This window comes from Pelodiscus sinensis, chromosome 1 (assembly GCF_052426305.1).
Source record: "Pelodiscus sinensis isolate ZL-2025 chromosome 1, ASM5242630v1, whole genome shotgun sequence".
Classification (NCBI taxonomy): domain Eukaryota; kingdom Metazoa; phylum Chordata; order Testudines; family Trionychidae; genus Pelodiscus; species Pelodiscus sinensis.
Window position 1 is genome coordinate 274,532,683 of NC_143052.1, and position 16,665 is coordinate 274,549,347.

Consider the following 16,665-nt stretch of genomic DNA (forward strand, 5'->3'; position numbering starts at 1 on the left):
GGCTCCTTAATTTTCCCATCTCTGCAAAGGTCCTGCCCCATAAGTTTCCTGCCTCCAAAGAAGAATCAGGCCTGTTGGCTCCATTTTTGTGACAGCCCAATACATTTTTGTGGCAACTTCTTCACAGTTCTTTTGCAGAACTTAAGTGCAAAATTCACAGAAAACCCTGAGGCCCTACCGGGCTGACTTCTGCTGCAAAGAGTGAACTGCCCCAGTGAAGCTGTGGCTTCTCCCTGTTCCTCTTCCTCTCAGGTAAGCTCTCCTAAAAGGGAAAAACAGCTTAATTCAGTGCTGTATTGCCACACATTTTAATAAGAATAGAGAGTAGAAACTGAGAGCATGTCCTGGATTAATAATGCCTTCTGTGAAAATACTTAAATGTCCTTTGTTTTGAACAGGGTGAGGTGTAACTTTTTTGGGGTTGGTGCTGAACTTCGTTACTTCTAGATCCGGCTACCATATCTAGTATAATGAAGGCTGAAAATAGAAGATAAAAGAAATCAGAAGTATCCTACTAAACAACTATGAGTCCAGTTCTGATTTTAGTTCATCCAATTAACAGAAGCACCAAAATGCAGCCTGTTACATTTCAGAATGAGAATGCAGCAAAACAGATTTGCTCTGAAGCAGGCACTTTTAAACAGTGGCATGGCTGGAGAGCTATAACTTCAGAAGGGACTAGTGCATTGCTTTCATGGCTTGTTTCTTAGCCAGTTGGTACCACCACAAATGTAAACATGCCCAGAAATCTTGCTTCAATAAGTAACACTTCTGAGAATGGCATCACAGAATTAGACAGCAAGTCTCAATCACTGTTGCCTCCTGTTGTCTCTCATTTTATTCTCAGATTGTTGGATTTTTGGGAGCAGGGACCATCTTTTTGTTGTGTGTTTATACAATCTCTAACACAATTCAGATTGGCTGTCTAGATGCCACTGTGATACATACAAATACAAATAATGATTGGCTGATGATAGTCTTATTATCAGAATAACATGGATCTAGTTAGGCCAATGACAAATGGAAACTGAAAGAGCCCAGGATTAAGTACATTGAGAGACCATTTTCTCTTGTGACTGACTGAGAAGAAAGAAGTGGGAATTAGCAGGGCTCAACAAATAATACAATCTACTCACCCATGGCGAGTAGATTGCAACCCAGAAGAGCCAGGTTTGGGCGATCTGCTCATACGCAGAACAATCTGCGCATGCACAGAACGCCGGACAGAGCAGCTGGCGAGCGGGGCTCACCGCGGTTTGGCGAGCCCTGGGAATTAATACTTGGATTAAATACAGTAATGGCAAGATTATATCAATCAGATATAGGATTGCATTAGCTTATGCTATACAACTGCCCAGTGGTAGCCCTACACTCCCTTATATTACTCATAACGAAAAAGGAACATGATATGAGCTGGTTTTTTTGGACAGGTTGAATCTTTCTAGTCTAGCACTCTCTGATCTGGCAATATTCATGGTCTGACATGATTTTAGTTAGCTGGTTAGCTAGTTAGCTCCTCATGGGAGGAGGAAGACAGGGCTTCTGAAAGAGTATATCTACTTTCCCGCAAAAAAAAAAAAAAAAAAAAAAAAAAAAAAAAAAGAAGAGTAGATGCGTTACCTGGACATGGTGGAGTTTCCTGGAAAATCCCCATAGTCTAGAGATAGCCTAAGAGTCTAGTAAGCAGTGGAAATATTGGCAATACTGCTAGATAACATTGACCTCCCATGGTCCTGTAAATTCTCTGATTAAGCATTGGTCAGGGCCCGAAGGTGTCAGGCTAGAGAAGTTCAACCTGTACTACAACAGAAATTTCATGAGTCTTTTCTGTTGTTCCCTTCCAGGAGGACTCCAGCCAACTTATTCATTCCAAGTCTTTCTGCAAAGAAGAAGAAGAAAAAAAAAAGGTTGATGTAACAAAGGAATTAGTTAGTGACTATAAAGCTCATTGTATTTGTTATAGCTTTCTTCCTTTGTAATTCTAGTAAAATTACCCTTTTCAAAAGATTCCCTTGTTTCTCTTTTCCGCTAGGAAAGACAAGCTTTAACTAAGAGAAGTGCTCTTTTAAAGAAATCTTTGCCACATCTTTCTATTCTCTTGGCACATCCCCTTTCTACCAATGAGTTGCTTGCCTCTTGTCAAGCTCATTTTGATTCAGCCTGTTTTCCTATGGGGGCATAACCCCTTTTGCAAGCTTTTATGCAAGGTACATAAAAATAAACACCTGACAGAGTTTTTCATGATGTGCACTGTAAGACAGATCCAATAGTATATGAACACCTGAACCTCATTTTGGAGATCTCACAGGTCATTTAAATGAATGAATGATTGAGGTATTTTTATGAGTCTGATTATATCTCTCCTGTGTGTGTTTTTGAGGACTGAAAAGGGGGGTCATAAAACATGGCTTCAGACAATAATTCTCTACAACTTGTGGCAATGTCACCACAAGCATTTGCAGTGATTGGCTAATTGATGAAAAAAGATGATCGCCTCAGCCATTTGAATAAATAAATATTTATGTATTTATTTATTTAAAAGTTTACGACAGTGGTCCCCAACCTTTAGAGGTTCCCGGGCACCCGGAAGGTGGGGCCACTCACGCGCTGGGCACCCGGGAGGTGGGGGCCACTCACCTGCCAGGCGCCCGGGGGCGGGATCGCGCTTCCGGGGACACGCCAGGGGACTGGGATGCCCTTGCACCCGGCACCAGCATGTGCTCTAGGGCCGTGGCTGGGGCCACCTGAGCGCCTTGTGCCGTGGGCCCGGTGCTGGCACTGCTGCCCGAGCCGCGTGCCTGGGGCCGGCACCGGCGCCGCTCGAGCGCCGCGCGCCCGAGCGCCCGCGTGTGTCCCGGGGCTGGGGCCGCCCGAGTGCTGCACATCTGGCGCCGGTGCGTGTTGCGCGCCTGGGGCCGGCGCCTCCCGTGCGCCGCGGGCGGGACCGGCCCAGGTTCTCGGCGGGCGCACAAAAATGCCTCCGCGGGTGCCATGGCGCCCGCGGGCACCGCGTTGGGGACCACTGGTTTACGAGCTGTGTGGTTAGTCTTGAAAGAAGTACCCATCAGAATTATCTCTAAGCCAAATAAATTCCTTCCAAGTACATAGTTATATCTGTGCCACAGTTGATTCTTGATCTTATCATGAAAGAGCCAAAGAGATCTTTCTGGGTTTCAAAACACAATACGTAAATGACCTAGTGTTGCCAACTCTCATGATTTTATTGCCACTCCTGCCATATTTGCTATTTTCCTTAAAGACAAAGAATCTGGAATTGTAGCACTGAGAGAGAATCTCAAGTTTCATTTTTTCCCAAAAAGTAATTTCTAGTCCTTCTGGTTGTAGAGAAAAGCTTAAGTATATGACCCAAGTGCACCCTCAATATTCAAAAACAAAAGGCAAATAAAAAGAATCTCAAATACATTATTATAGATTTTAAATATGTGAGATAGGTAACATTGCTCCCCATTCTTCAAGGATTTTGTTTGTTTCTTTTGTTTTAATATACTTTTAATAAATTCTAAAAATTAAGTCTTTGAAAAACAGTCTTACTGTGTCACTAAGCCCAAACCCCCATGCTAACTGTGATTTCCCTCTAAAATGGTATGCCTACTATTAAGGGTGAGTATTGGCGTTTAGCTTAATTGCAGTTTATTTTCAAACTTCCTCTTTTTCCAGTATTTTGCATGTCACTGTAGGAAATGTCTACACTACAATGATACAGAGGCATGGCTATGGTTTATAGACAGCTGGACCAATCCTATAAATGATCTTGAGTAAACAGTGAGGTGGCAAAAGTTGCAGATAATACTAAACTGCTCAAGATAGTTAAGATCAAAATAAAATGCATGACAATGTAGCACTTTAAAGACTAACAAGATGGTTTATTAGATGATGAGCTTTCGTGGGCCAGACCCACTTCCTCAGTCTGGCCCACGAAAGCTCATCATCTAATAAACCATCTTGTTAGTCTTTAAAGTGCTACATTGTCCTGCATTTTGCTTCAGCTACCCCAGACTAACACGGCTACATCTCTACCACTATTCTAAGATCAAAATAGACTGTCAAGGGCTTCAAAAGCAGTGAGGAGTCCTGTGGCACCTTATAGACTAACTGAAGTGTAGGAGCATAAGCTTTCGTGGGCAAAGACCCACTTCGTCAGATGCATGTAGTGGAAATTTCCAGAGCTTCAAAGGGATCTCACAAAACTAGGTGATTGGGCAACAAAATGTCAAATGAATTTTAATGTTGATAAATGCAAATTAATGCATACATACAAAATGATGGGAATAAGTAGCTATTACTACTCAAGAGAATGAGATCTTGGAGTTATTATGGAAAGTTCTCTGAAAACATCCACACAATGTACAGAATCAATCAAAAAAGCAAACACAATTTTAGGAATTATTTATAAAGGGATAGAGAATATCTTATTGCCTCTGTATAAATCCATGGTATGCTCACATCTTGAATACTGTGTGTACAGATGTGGTCATCTCATCTCAAAAAAGGTATTGGAAAAAGTTCAGATAAGGGCAACAAAAATGATTAGGGGTTTGGAACAGCTGCCATATGAAGAGAGATTAAAAAGCCTGGGACTTTTCAGTTTAGAAAAGAAGAGACTAAGGGGGATATGTTAGAGGTCTCTTAATTCATGACTGCTGTAGAGAAAGTTAAGCAGTTGGCTTAACATGGGATCAAATCAAGACTATCTCTAAGGATTGCAAGAGATGGAGAATGATTGTGGAGGCCCTGTGCTCCATTAGGAGCCCAAAGGACAGATAGATAGATAGATAGATAGATAGATAGATAGATAGATAGATAGATAGATAGATAGATAGATAGATAGATAGATAGAGAAATAGATAGATAGATAGAGGAGAAAGTAAATAAGGAAAAGTTATTTACTTTTTCCCATAACATAAGAACTAGGGGTCACCAAATGAAATTAATAAGTACTGTAGCAGGTTTTAAACAAACAATGCATAATCAACCTGTGGAACTCCTTGCCAGAGGATGTTGTAAAGGCCAGGACTATAACAGGGTTCAAAGAAAAGCTAGATACAGTCATAGAAAATAAGTTCATCAGTGGCTATTAGGGTATTATGCTATTAGGTATGACTATTAGGCTATTAGGCTATTAGGTATGGTGTCCCTAACCTCTTTTTGTCTGAGGATTGGAGTGTGGGGATAGGCGTGGGATCACTTGATGATTACCTGTTCTGTTCATTCCCTCTGTGGCACTTGGTATTGGCCACTCTCAGAAGACAAGATACTGGGCTAGATAGACATTTGGTCTGACCCAGTATGGTTATTTTTATGTTCTTGTGTGGTAAACTTTGACAAAAAAAAAAAAAAACGAAGTAATAACACAGCTACTGAAGCTGTAAATGAAAATTCAGGGTCAGAATTAGATACCAAATAAGTAAAACTTCTGGTGTTTCTTCAAGAAAATGCAAAGGCTGCATTTGTCATTATTGTCATTTATTTTCATATGGCAATTTTTAGGCTAAAGCAATCTATTAGATTGAAACCCTGAATGCTGCCAAATAAGGTTTTTTTTATTAGCTTTTGTATGCCAATGGGCTCTTGTTTATTTTATATTAACAGTTATGAAGGAAAAACTATAAACTAGGCCTTGGACATCCTGGCATCATAAAATTCTATGTAAGGGAAAATAATTTATTTGCATCATACTGGTTTTATGTAAATAATTGTTTACATATTTAAACAATGTAATACATTGTAACTGCAGTATTCAACAGGATTCATGGTGGTGATTCATTTGTTCCAACCACAGGGAACTACACAGATTATAGAAGACATCAGGGAGCTGAAGATGCAGACAGTCTAAGTGATCTTCTCAGAGGGTATGTCTACACTACAGCGCTAATTCGAACTAACTTAGTTCGAATTAGTTAATTTGAACTAAGCTAATTCGAACTAACGGATCCAGACTAAAAAACTAGTTCAAATTAGCGTTTTCCTAATTCGAACTAGCATGTCCACATTAAGTGGACCCTGAACCGGGGTTAAGGATGGCTGGAAGCAGTGCCAGCAGGGCATCAGATGAGGACTTAGAGCATGGAGCTGCTGCCTCAGGCTAGCCGAAGGCTGTGCTTAAAGGATCCCGACCCCCACCCTGGACATACAGTTCTCAGGGGTTCCTCGCTTGCAAAGCAGTCCTGGCTTGGAGTGCCCTGAGTGCCCACACTGGGCACATCACAGCACTCGGCCATCAGACCGGCTGCACTTGCCGCATGCTGCCATCTGGGAAGAGGGGACAATTGGGGGGCTGCAGGAGAGCTTCCACCCCCAGAAGCCCGCAGAGCCAGCCCAGTCCTGCCCATCGGGGGCTCGTACCCCATTCCTCTCTCACCTCCTTCCACTTATCCTTCCCTAGCCCCCCTTCCTGATGTACAAAATAAAGAAAACGTGTGGTCAAAAATAAAATCTCTCTTTATTGAACAAAACTGGGGGAGACTTGGAAAAGGAGGTGGGAGGGGGAAGAGAGAGTGTGGGAGAGGGGAGGGCAACTAAAATGATCAGAGGTTTGGAACAGGTCCCATATGAAGAGAGGCTAAAGAGACTGGGTCTTTTCTGTTTAGAAAAGAGGAGACTGAGGGGGGATAGGATAGAGGTCTATAAAAGCATGAGTGGGGTGGAGAGGGTACAGAAAGTTCTCCATTAGTTCCCATAATAGAAGGACTAGATGACACCAAAGGAAAGGAATGGGTAGCAGGCTTCAAACTAGTAACAGAGGGTATGTCTACACTACCCCGCTCGTTCGAACTAGCGGGGTAATGTACGCATACCGCACTTGCAAATGAAGCCTGGGATTTGAATTTCCCGGGCTTCATTTGCATAAGCGGGGAGCCGCCATTTTTAAAACCCCGCTGGTTCGAACCCCGTGCAGCGCGGCTACACGGGGCATGAACTAGGTAGTTCGAACTACCGTTAATCCTCGTGAAATGAGGAGTAATGGTAGTTCGAACTAGGAAGCCTAGTTCGAACTACCTAGTTCGTGCCCCATGTAGCCGCGCTGCACGGGGTTCGAACCAGCGGGGTTTTAAAAATGGCGGCTCCCCGCTTATGCAAATGAAGCCCGGGAAATTCAAATCCCGGGCTTCATTTGCAAGTGCGGTATGCCTACATTACCCTCCTAGTTCGAACAAGGAGGGTAGTGTAGACATGCCCAGAAAGTTGTTCTTCACAAAGCAAAGTGTCAACCTGTGGAACTCCTTGCTGCAGGAGGCTGTAAAGGCTAGAACTAGAACAGAGTTTAAAGAGAAGTGAGATCAAGTGATGGAGGTTGGGTCCATGGAGTGGTATTAGCCAGGGGGTAGGAGTGGTGTCCCTGCCCAAAGTTTGTGGAAGGCTGGAGAGGGATGGCACGAGACAAATGGCTTGGTCACTGTCTTCGGTCCATCCCTTCCAGGGTCCCTAGGGTTGGCCACTGTCGGCAGACAGGCTACTGGGCTAGATGGACCTTTGGTCTGACCCAGTACGGCCATTGTAAGCTCAGGGCTCAGGGTCGAGGGTCTCAGTGGACCCCCTTGATTTTCATGCACACCAGCTCCTGGGTGGCCAGGCTGGCAGCTCTCCTGCCCTAGACGGCCACTTTCCTGTGTCTAGTGCGGAGGTCGTGGATGAGGTCCACGATGTCCGCACTAGCCCAGGCGGGTGCCCGCCTCTTGCAGTCCCGGGCAAGCTCCCGGGAGCCGCCAGCCTGGTCCTGGGAAGAGGGGGAGGGCTGGAGGGCATCGGGTGGCTGGCTCGAGCCGTGCCAGGTGCAGGGTCTGCTAGCTGCGTGCTGGCAGGCTTGCACCTGGCACAGGCACCGTAGCCAGCCCGTGCCCCTTTAAGAGGTCCGGGGCCGGGAGGGGGGCAATAGAGTTTCCCTGGTGTTGGCCAGAGTGGCCACCAGGGAAAGCTGGGGAGGGCTAGCCTCCCACTAGTTCAAATTAAGGGGCTACACACCCCTTAATTCGAGCTAGTAAGTTCGAACTAGGCTTAGTCCTCGTAGAATGAGGTTTACCTAGTTCGAACTAAGTGCTCTGCTAGTTCGAATTAAGTTCGAACTAGCGGAGCGCTAGTGTAGCACCTATCAAAGTTAATTCGAACTAATGTCCGTTAGTTTGAATTAACTTTGTAGTGTAGACAAACCCAGAGCTCTTTCCAGTCCTATAAGCAAGAAGGCAGAACACAAGAGGCTGTGAAGTTGAAGGTATTGGATTCTGTGAAACACTAGGTCACATTCTAGGACTAGAGAGAGCTGCCTGCAGCTCCCAGGTAGAGGAGCAAATTTTCTCTGTCGAAGACTACTAGGAGCAGGTTGGAGGGCATTAAACTAACAAGGGAAAAGAGCTAAGAAGCAAAACACAGTTCAAACTTTTTGCATGTCATGAACAAATTGAACTGATGTGGCAAAGACTGCAAAAAGAATAAATGTTTCAGGTCATTTTATACCAATGCAACAGTAACAGCTGAAGATGTGTTTGGTAACATTATATGTCATTGTTCTCTCAGCTGCCAATTCAATGGTTGTGGCAGGAAGATAAAATTGATGGTCTGCTTTCACTCCCCAACTTCCCACTAGAATTATAAAGAGCCTCTGTCCATCTTTTCACTTCTGCAGTGTAATTATTTCCTGCCCCTCTGCAAATGTGTCTGTCTATCTTGTCTATTTGACTTTCTCCAATTTTGTTCTCAATTAAAAAAAAATGTGTTAAATTTCCTTTGTAATAAAGGGGCCATCACTAGAATTCTGCCCTCCTTGTCATCTCTTTGGCTCTGTTTTAAAACTCTCTGGCTATGTCTACACTGCCCAGTCTTGCACAAAAACATATGCAAATGAGGCACAGCAATGAATATCACTACACCTTATTTGCATACTTAATGAGCCACCATTTTGCACAAGGGGCTTTTGCGCAAGAAGGAGCAGTCTACACTGCTCTTCTTGCACATAAACCTCTCTTGAGCAAGAGGCATTCTGCCTGAAAATAAGCAACAGAATGGCTCTTGTGCAAGAGGGGGCTTTTGCACAAGAAGGCACAGTGTAGACTGTTCCTTCTTGTGCAAAAGCCTCTTGCGCAAAAATGGTGCCTCATTAAGCATGCAAAGGAAGTGCAGTGATATTCATCGTCACACCTAACTTGCATATGTTCTTGCGCAAGACTGGGCAGTGTAGACATAGCCTCTAGGTTTTGTTTTAAGCTCTCCCACTGACTTGTGAAATTGCGCCAATCCCTTTGGGCATGTCTACACTGAACGCTTACTTTGAAATAATCTAGTCCAGAAGAAATACTATGAAACAGCTTATTTTGAAACAGCATGTCTACACTATAGGGAAGTCTCAAAATTAGTCTGAAGTAGGCCTCCCTAATGTGGACGTGCTACCTTTATTTAAAGCCCTGGGAGGCACTGGGGTGTAATTACTTTAAATGGTCCTTGGGAGAAGCTATTTTGAAATAACACACGACTGCTATTCCAAAATAGCTATTTTGGAATAGGCATTATTCCTCATGGAATGAGGTTTACAGAAGTCAGAATAAGCCATCCGTTATTTCAAATTTATTTTGAAATAATAACTGTGCTCTCTAGACATACCCTTACTGTGCTTCTATCAATGTGTTAAATGGATATGGTACTTGCCAAATTTATAAAGGTATCCAAGGACAGATGCTATAATATAATAATATTTTTTGAGGAAAATAAGGAACAGAATTTCCAAAAGAACTAAATATAGGCTCAACCCAGAACCCATAGTTATTTTATTAGGTTATAACCCAGAGGAAATTGTTAACTTTAGAAAGTACCCATTTATAAATTAATTGCTTCTAGCGAACAATTGTGTAATAGCTTGTTGTTTTGAAAGGAGAAATTCTCTAGTATGGAGAAATAAAGCATGGAAATCCTTTCAATACAAAAAATGTGAGTCTTTTATCAGTGTCTAGTAGATTTTATGATGTATGGGCATAAGTTATGGAATTTGAATGTATTGATACGCAGATATGAGAGACCAATACACATCAGTATTTTAAAGGCAACACATACAGATTATGAATGGGATTTGTTATTATGAAAATATAAAATTCAAGTGGAGAATTTTTGTATTATCACATGCACCCTTGCAAATATTGTGTCTGTCTAACCACTGTGTATCTCTAGTTTTTTAAATCTTTGCCGTTTTACTTCTTCAACATTTCCCTCTATATTGTCCAATGCTCCTCTCCTTTTTTTTGCAGTAATTCAATGAGTTTCCTAGGGTACGTCTAGACTACATGCCTCTGTCGCCAGAGGCATGTAGATTAGGCTACCCGGCATAGGGAAATGAAGCTGTGATTTAAATAATCACCCCTTCATTTAAATTTAAATGGCTGCCATGCTGAGCCGATCAGCTGTTTGTCAGCTCAGCACGCTAGTCTGGACACTCCACAGTCAACATCAAAGGCATTTGTCGACCTCTCCAGTAACCCTCATCCCACAAGGCATAGCGGGGAGGTCAACAAATGCCTTTGATGTCGACCGCGGAGTGTCCAGACTACCATGCTGACCAGACAAACAGCTGATCAGCTCAGCGTGGTAGTCATTTGAATTTAAATGAAGCAGCGATTATTTAAATCGCAGCTTCATTTTCCTATGACAGGTAGCCTAATCTACATGCCTCTGGCGACAGAGGCATGTAGTCTAGACATACCCTAGTTATCTCCTTTTTCTTCTGCCTCCAGTCACTGCCACTCCCTAACTTAGTCCCCCTGGGAAATCAAAAGTTGGTGGCATGAGGTGGGTTCCTGGCATACTAAAGAGAGACCTCCTGTTGTGTGGCCTTTTGACTGCAAGAATCAGCTGTGACTTTAGAGGCTGCTCACTGTGATTAAAGAAGACTAAGTCTGGGCTGAGAAAGAACATTGTGGGCCCAGCATGTTTCATATAGTACCTAATACATAATGATATTGTACGGTAACAGTCTTAACGGTAAGCTATAAAATAGCTTAACCAACAGAAGTGCTAGAAACTAGACTGTACAGAGCACTGGAGAATATACTGTAGGGAATAATCTCACACTGGCAGAGTGATGACTTAATGTCTTTCCAACTCTAAATTCTATATATTCTACTTTATTATATGATTATTATATATTTATTTTTGTGTCAGAATAGTATCTCTACTAAATATTGTGGAAGATGCAAGAAAATTGGGTTATAACTGCATAATTTCCGTATAAAATCAAATAGAATGTTATGCATTCACACCTTTTATAGCTACAAAGAATTGCCTAATTTTCAAAAATGAAATATCCAGAGCAGATGTCCTATGGGAGAAATCTGTTATGGTCTGGCAGCAGATTCTATTTTACCATTTTGACATATTGTAACTGAAACATGTACATAACATTTAATTATGTATGCAATTACTGTAAATAATATTTTATCAAATTTATAGATACTAAAGATTCCCTCTAGATTTAAAGGTTCAGTTTCCTTGTACTGCTTCTTATTGGCCTATCTTTATTATATTATGATCATTTATACTGTAGAGCAGGTATTACCTTGTTTTAGTACTTTTTTGTTCTTAAATGTTTAAAAACATTAGCATGGGTTTTTTGGACAGAGGTGTGAATTATACTATTACCAAATAAAATACATCTGAGTCACACTCATTAAATAATGAAACATGACTATTAAACTTATTTGGAAGATGTTATTACAAAAGTTAAAAATACAGATTCTGATATACACAAACACTGAAAATAGGAAAGTAGGAATAAGAGATCCTCCGGAAAAGGGCTTTATTCCGGAGGATCGCGCCAGTCTAGACGCTTTTCTCCAAGCCGGAAAAAAAGCGGCGGACATGTTTATTTAAATCCGCGGGGGATTTTTAAATCCCCCGTGGATTTCCCTATGCTGACTTACCAGTTTTGCATCCCTTTTCCGGAATTTGGGGCCAGTCTAGACGTAGCCAACATGTTATTCTTATGTTAATGCATTAAGTGTAATAAAACTGCTGCAATTTCTTTCACTGACTTACATACAATAAATCACAGTACCAAAACTTAAATGAGACTTGTTTATTTAAAATCTATGAAAACTTAAATTTGAAGTGAATGTTTAATAGTTATGCACTTATGGATATTTAAAAATGAATGGGCAGAATCTGAGATGGTTCATCATGAACCTACTTTTTTATTACCTATTTGAGATTTCAATCAATAATCTCATAAATTGAGATTGTTTTTAATTAGAGGTTACCCCAAATCTTTGAACACATGAGATCTGAACTGATCCAAAAAATGAAAAACATCAATTTGCTGAATTTGAAAGTTCAGAACTTTGAAACTGATTAACCAATTTTTAAAAAATTTTTATCCTCCATTGGGTCAAATTTAATCCACAAATGCATTGAACTGTGACTCTTCTTTATAAAATATAAAAAAGTGCCATTAAATCTGTATTTTCAGAGTATAGAAAGAGAAGCTGGCACCATTTTATTTTATTTTTTCTTCCATATCTGAGGATCTTTAGTTTGCTGAAGTGTCAGAATTGAAAAGAACTTTTTCATAACTTTATAACTTTGTTAATTGCTCCAGCAAAAGAATGTATGGCCCATTCCACGCCTAGGGATCAATATATTTTTCCAAGATTTAATCCAATTACCTGGTTCTATTTGATTTGATTGGCTCCATGAAACCTTCAGCTGTAACCATAAAGGAGTCTATCTGAGGCTTCTTAATTTCAGCTCTTTCAATACACTTCAGAACATATGATAGGACACTTTATTGGACCTCATTTGTCAGCAATCATGTAAAACAGAATAGGGTTACAGTCCAACTTGCTTTTAATTCTCCCTGACATGAGGAATTTTTTGCCCTCTGAATTTTTCCTCACGTAAGACCAACTAATTTCCAGAACTGCCAGCTTTGACACTCGTACTCCACTGCATCAAACTAGCAGTAGTGCTAACTTTGCAATTAAGACTCTTAGGCTGTGAGAGAAGTTGTCAATTAATGCTAAATAGTTTAGTGAGAAACTGACATCCCAAAAGTAATAGTATTTTGGCTCGACAGGTTTTGATAGAGAGGTGGCAGCCCTGTTTAGCATGTCTATTCCCTAATTCTGATTACTCCAGGGAGGATGGTGGCAAAGATATGTCTTAAGGTTAGGAGCAGATATAATGTGTTCTAGGTAGTTTTCCTCCCTACATAGTCAATCATTACGGGAGTAAGTAGCTCAATCATGTCTTCTATCCAGTTTCTTGAGGTAGGGGATATTGATGATGCATATTGGGTGGGCAGAAGGATGAGGATATTTTCAGCCTCCACAGCCTGTGTGACATTGCTGAAGAAGTGCCCAGCAACATGGGGAGGTGGGACGGCACACGGCCCCAGCCTCCCCAGCCCTGGAGCTCATGGAGGGTGGGCACTGGGGGGCAGCAACACTCTACAGCAGTTACAGTAGGCATTCTAGGAGCAGAGTATGGGTGGGACCAGGTTGACAGTTTGGGAAGGCAATGCTTTCCTCTGCCTTTTATACTCCCCAGGTGCTGATCAGAAACAAGGTGCCCAGACAACAAATGCAGATCAAAAACATAACAATGAGGCAAGGAAGGCTCTTTTCCCACCAATTTGATGAAGTCAGCAAGACAGACAGAGCCAACAAAGGACATAGTGAAAGTGAATAGAAGAGGGACTCCTCCGTGTGCATATTCATTGTAGAAGCTGGATTGAAAATATCAACCATGAGTGAAGTAGTCAAATTACTAGCTTTGCTGCAAGGATATGTTCTGTTCATGTTCTGGTGCTGTATTAAAGAAACAAAATAAACACTAAAAAAATAGAAAAATAATGTACCTTTATTTCCTACTTTCTAAGCAGCAGTGGAATCTGCTGCAAATTATTGTAACCACCACAGAAACTAATATTAATTGTGAATGACAATGAAAGTATGTGCATCAAAGTTTATTCCTTTCTGACTCACGAAGCACAGGAATTCTGTTCACAAAACAACTCTTTGTTTCCTTTACAGTAAATGTACTTTGCATTAGTAAGTTATGGTATTAAGAAACATTGATAATTGCCTTTTATAGTTTTTTCTAGCTTCACAATTTAGTAAACGTATAATTGAAAAGCTGGATTTTACAATCAAAAAGTATAATACAGCCAGTGTTGCTATGCAAAAGCAAAGAATTTCCTTCTTTAGCTTATTAATTTTAAAATAATGCTTTAGGGCTTGTTGTGATAGTTCTTTACAAGGTAGTAAATATAGAGCTAAACAGACTGTCTGGGTTGAAAACTAATTACCATTAGAAACTGAAGCATTTGGGCTTGTTATATCTGCAAATCAAAAAAACCCAAACCTCTGAATACAATCTCCATATTAAATAAAATGTTCAGTGAACCATAGAGCTCCTCAGAAATCTGCAACATCCTCTTGTAGCTATTGTGGCTTGCATGCAAGGTATTTGGAATATTAAAATACTTTGTGAACTAAATGCTGGGGACAGGAAGTTGAAGGTACATTGATTTAAAAACAATCTAGGTTTCAAAAAGCATTGGGGAGGGGAGAGATGGCAGGCATTAACGTTAAAGATGTCATGTGGTTAGAGAGGTGAAAATAGAGAAATTTAAGGCTCTGTTCCCAAGACTGCCCAGACTTTCTCTATAACCTTGGAAAAGACACAATTTCTCTGTGCCTTGGTTATTTTCCATCTGGAATCATAGAACTACAGGCAGTCCCCGGGTTACATGGATCCGACCTACATCGGAGCCCTACTTACAAACGGGGTGAGGCAACCCCACACTAGCTGCTTCCCCCCAGCAGACCAGGGAGATGCGAAGCTAGCGCCCCCCCCCCCCCAACCCCCAGCAGACAAGGGAGACGTGGAGCGGCTTTTCTCAGCAGACACCTCAGCTTGAGAATAAAGGACTGAGGGAAGTGAGGTGTGGGAGAATAAAACTGAGCTCTGGAGAAATGTTTGGCTAGAGTTTCCCCTACAATATGTACAAGTTCCGACTTACATACAAATTCAACTTAAGAACAAACCTACAGTCCCTATCCTGTACGTAACCCGGGGACTGCCTGTATAGGACTGGAAGAGACCTCAAGAGGTCATCTGGTCCAGTCCCTGCACTCATAGCAGGACCAAGCACCCTCTAGACCATCCCTGACAAGTATTTGTCTAACCAGCTCTTTAAAATATCAGATGATATTTTCACAACAGTGTTACGCTGTTTTCTCATATAAGGACAATACTTTTAATTGTGTCTCAGAGATGTAGAGTTGCTTAATTCATTAATGCCTATAAAACACTTTGAGATCCTTGGCTGGAAGTTACTAAAGAAGAATTATGTATTATTAATCATAATAATAATCGACATGACAGTAGAAAGGCTATCTTGTTATGAGTAAATAATGTATTACCTTTTACTGGACTCTTTGATATTTGCACCTCTTGAGATTCTGCACACTTTTTCATGGGATGAATATGTTTCAAAATAACAGCTTACTAACAAACAGCAGGTATAGAACTGGATGATCATGTTGTTGAAAAAAATCAGAAGAAAGTTAAATAAAAGGAGACTGAAAAATACAAACATCTCATTTCAGCAAAGGATGGATGTAGAAGTGAATCTGTTTTGGGAATCATTCCTCACCCTAATTGCCTGGAATGATGCCCATGTTCCTGTCAAAAAACATAAAAGGGAAGTGCTGACTGATTTTATATAGATAGGAATATCACATTTTGGATATACATTGTGAAAGGTATAGCAAGAATAACTACACATATAATAAGGCCGTATTTTTATCAAGGATTTCTGGCAATAATATAAACCATAAGAGCACAGATATCTTTCCATGGCACCTGTCATCTGCTAGCAGAAATAAAACAACTCTAGCACAGGGGGAGATCAGAATAACAAAGTTGCTTCAGATATCCAGGGAGAAGGCAGTTGTGCAGAATTGTCTTAGATCACATGACCATAACTCATTTTAGGTTGTTTGACCATCAAAGGCTGCAATAAAGTGTAGCTGATTCCTTGTAGAACCCACTGGAGTTAAGAATGTAAGACAGTTTTAATTTATAACTCCTTTTCACTACATTCTATATCTCGGCATCCAATCGTGATAACATTGTTGGCTTTTCTAGACTCAAGCATTGGGGTCTGGTGAGAGTGAGGTGACAGGAGTTCAGTTTGGATATAAGAAAAAGTCAATGTTGACTGGCTGGGGAAAACAACCGGATGATAAGGTCAAAAATTTAGCTCCTTTTTTAAAAGTCACATGCTTACCTGCTCTGGCTAAGATTTGTGGATGAGTCAGCTGTATGAATTACTTCTGAAGACCACTTTTATGCTTCTGCTGCTGGCAAATACAGCTCTCCACTTACTTAAGAGGGTTTCAGTTATGAAGCATATTAGGGCACATCTGCACTGCAGGACCTAACTTGAAATATGCAAATTGAGCTATGGTCATTGTGTATCTTATTTTGAAATAGCTTATTTCAAAACAGGGGGCATCTACACAGCACTTATTTTGAAATAGAGCACTCTTCCTCTGACTTCCCTTATTCTTCATACGATGAGGGTTACAGGAGTTGGAATAAGAAGTCCTCCAGTGTGACAGTATTTTGACACTATTTCAAAATAACTGCCTGCTGTGTAGGCAT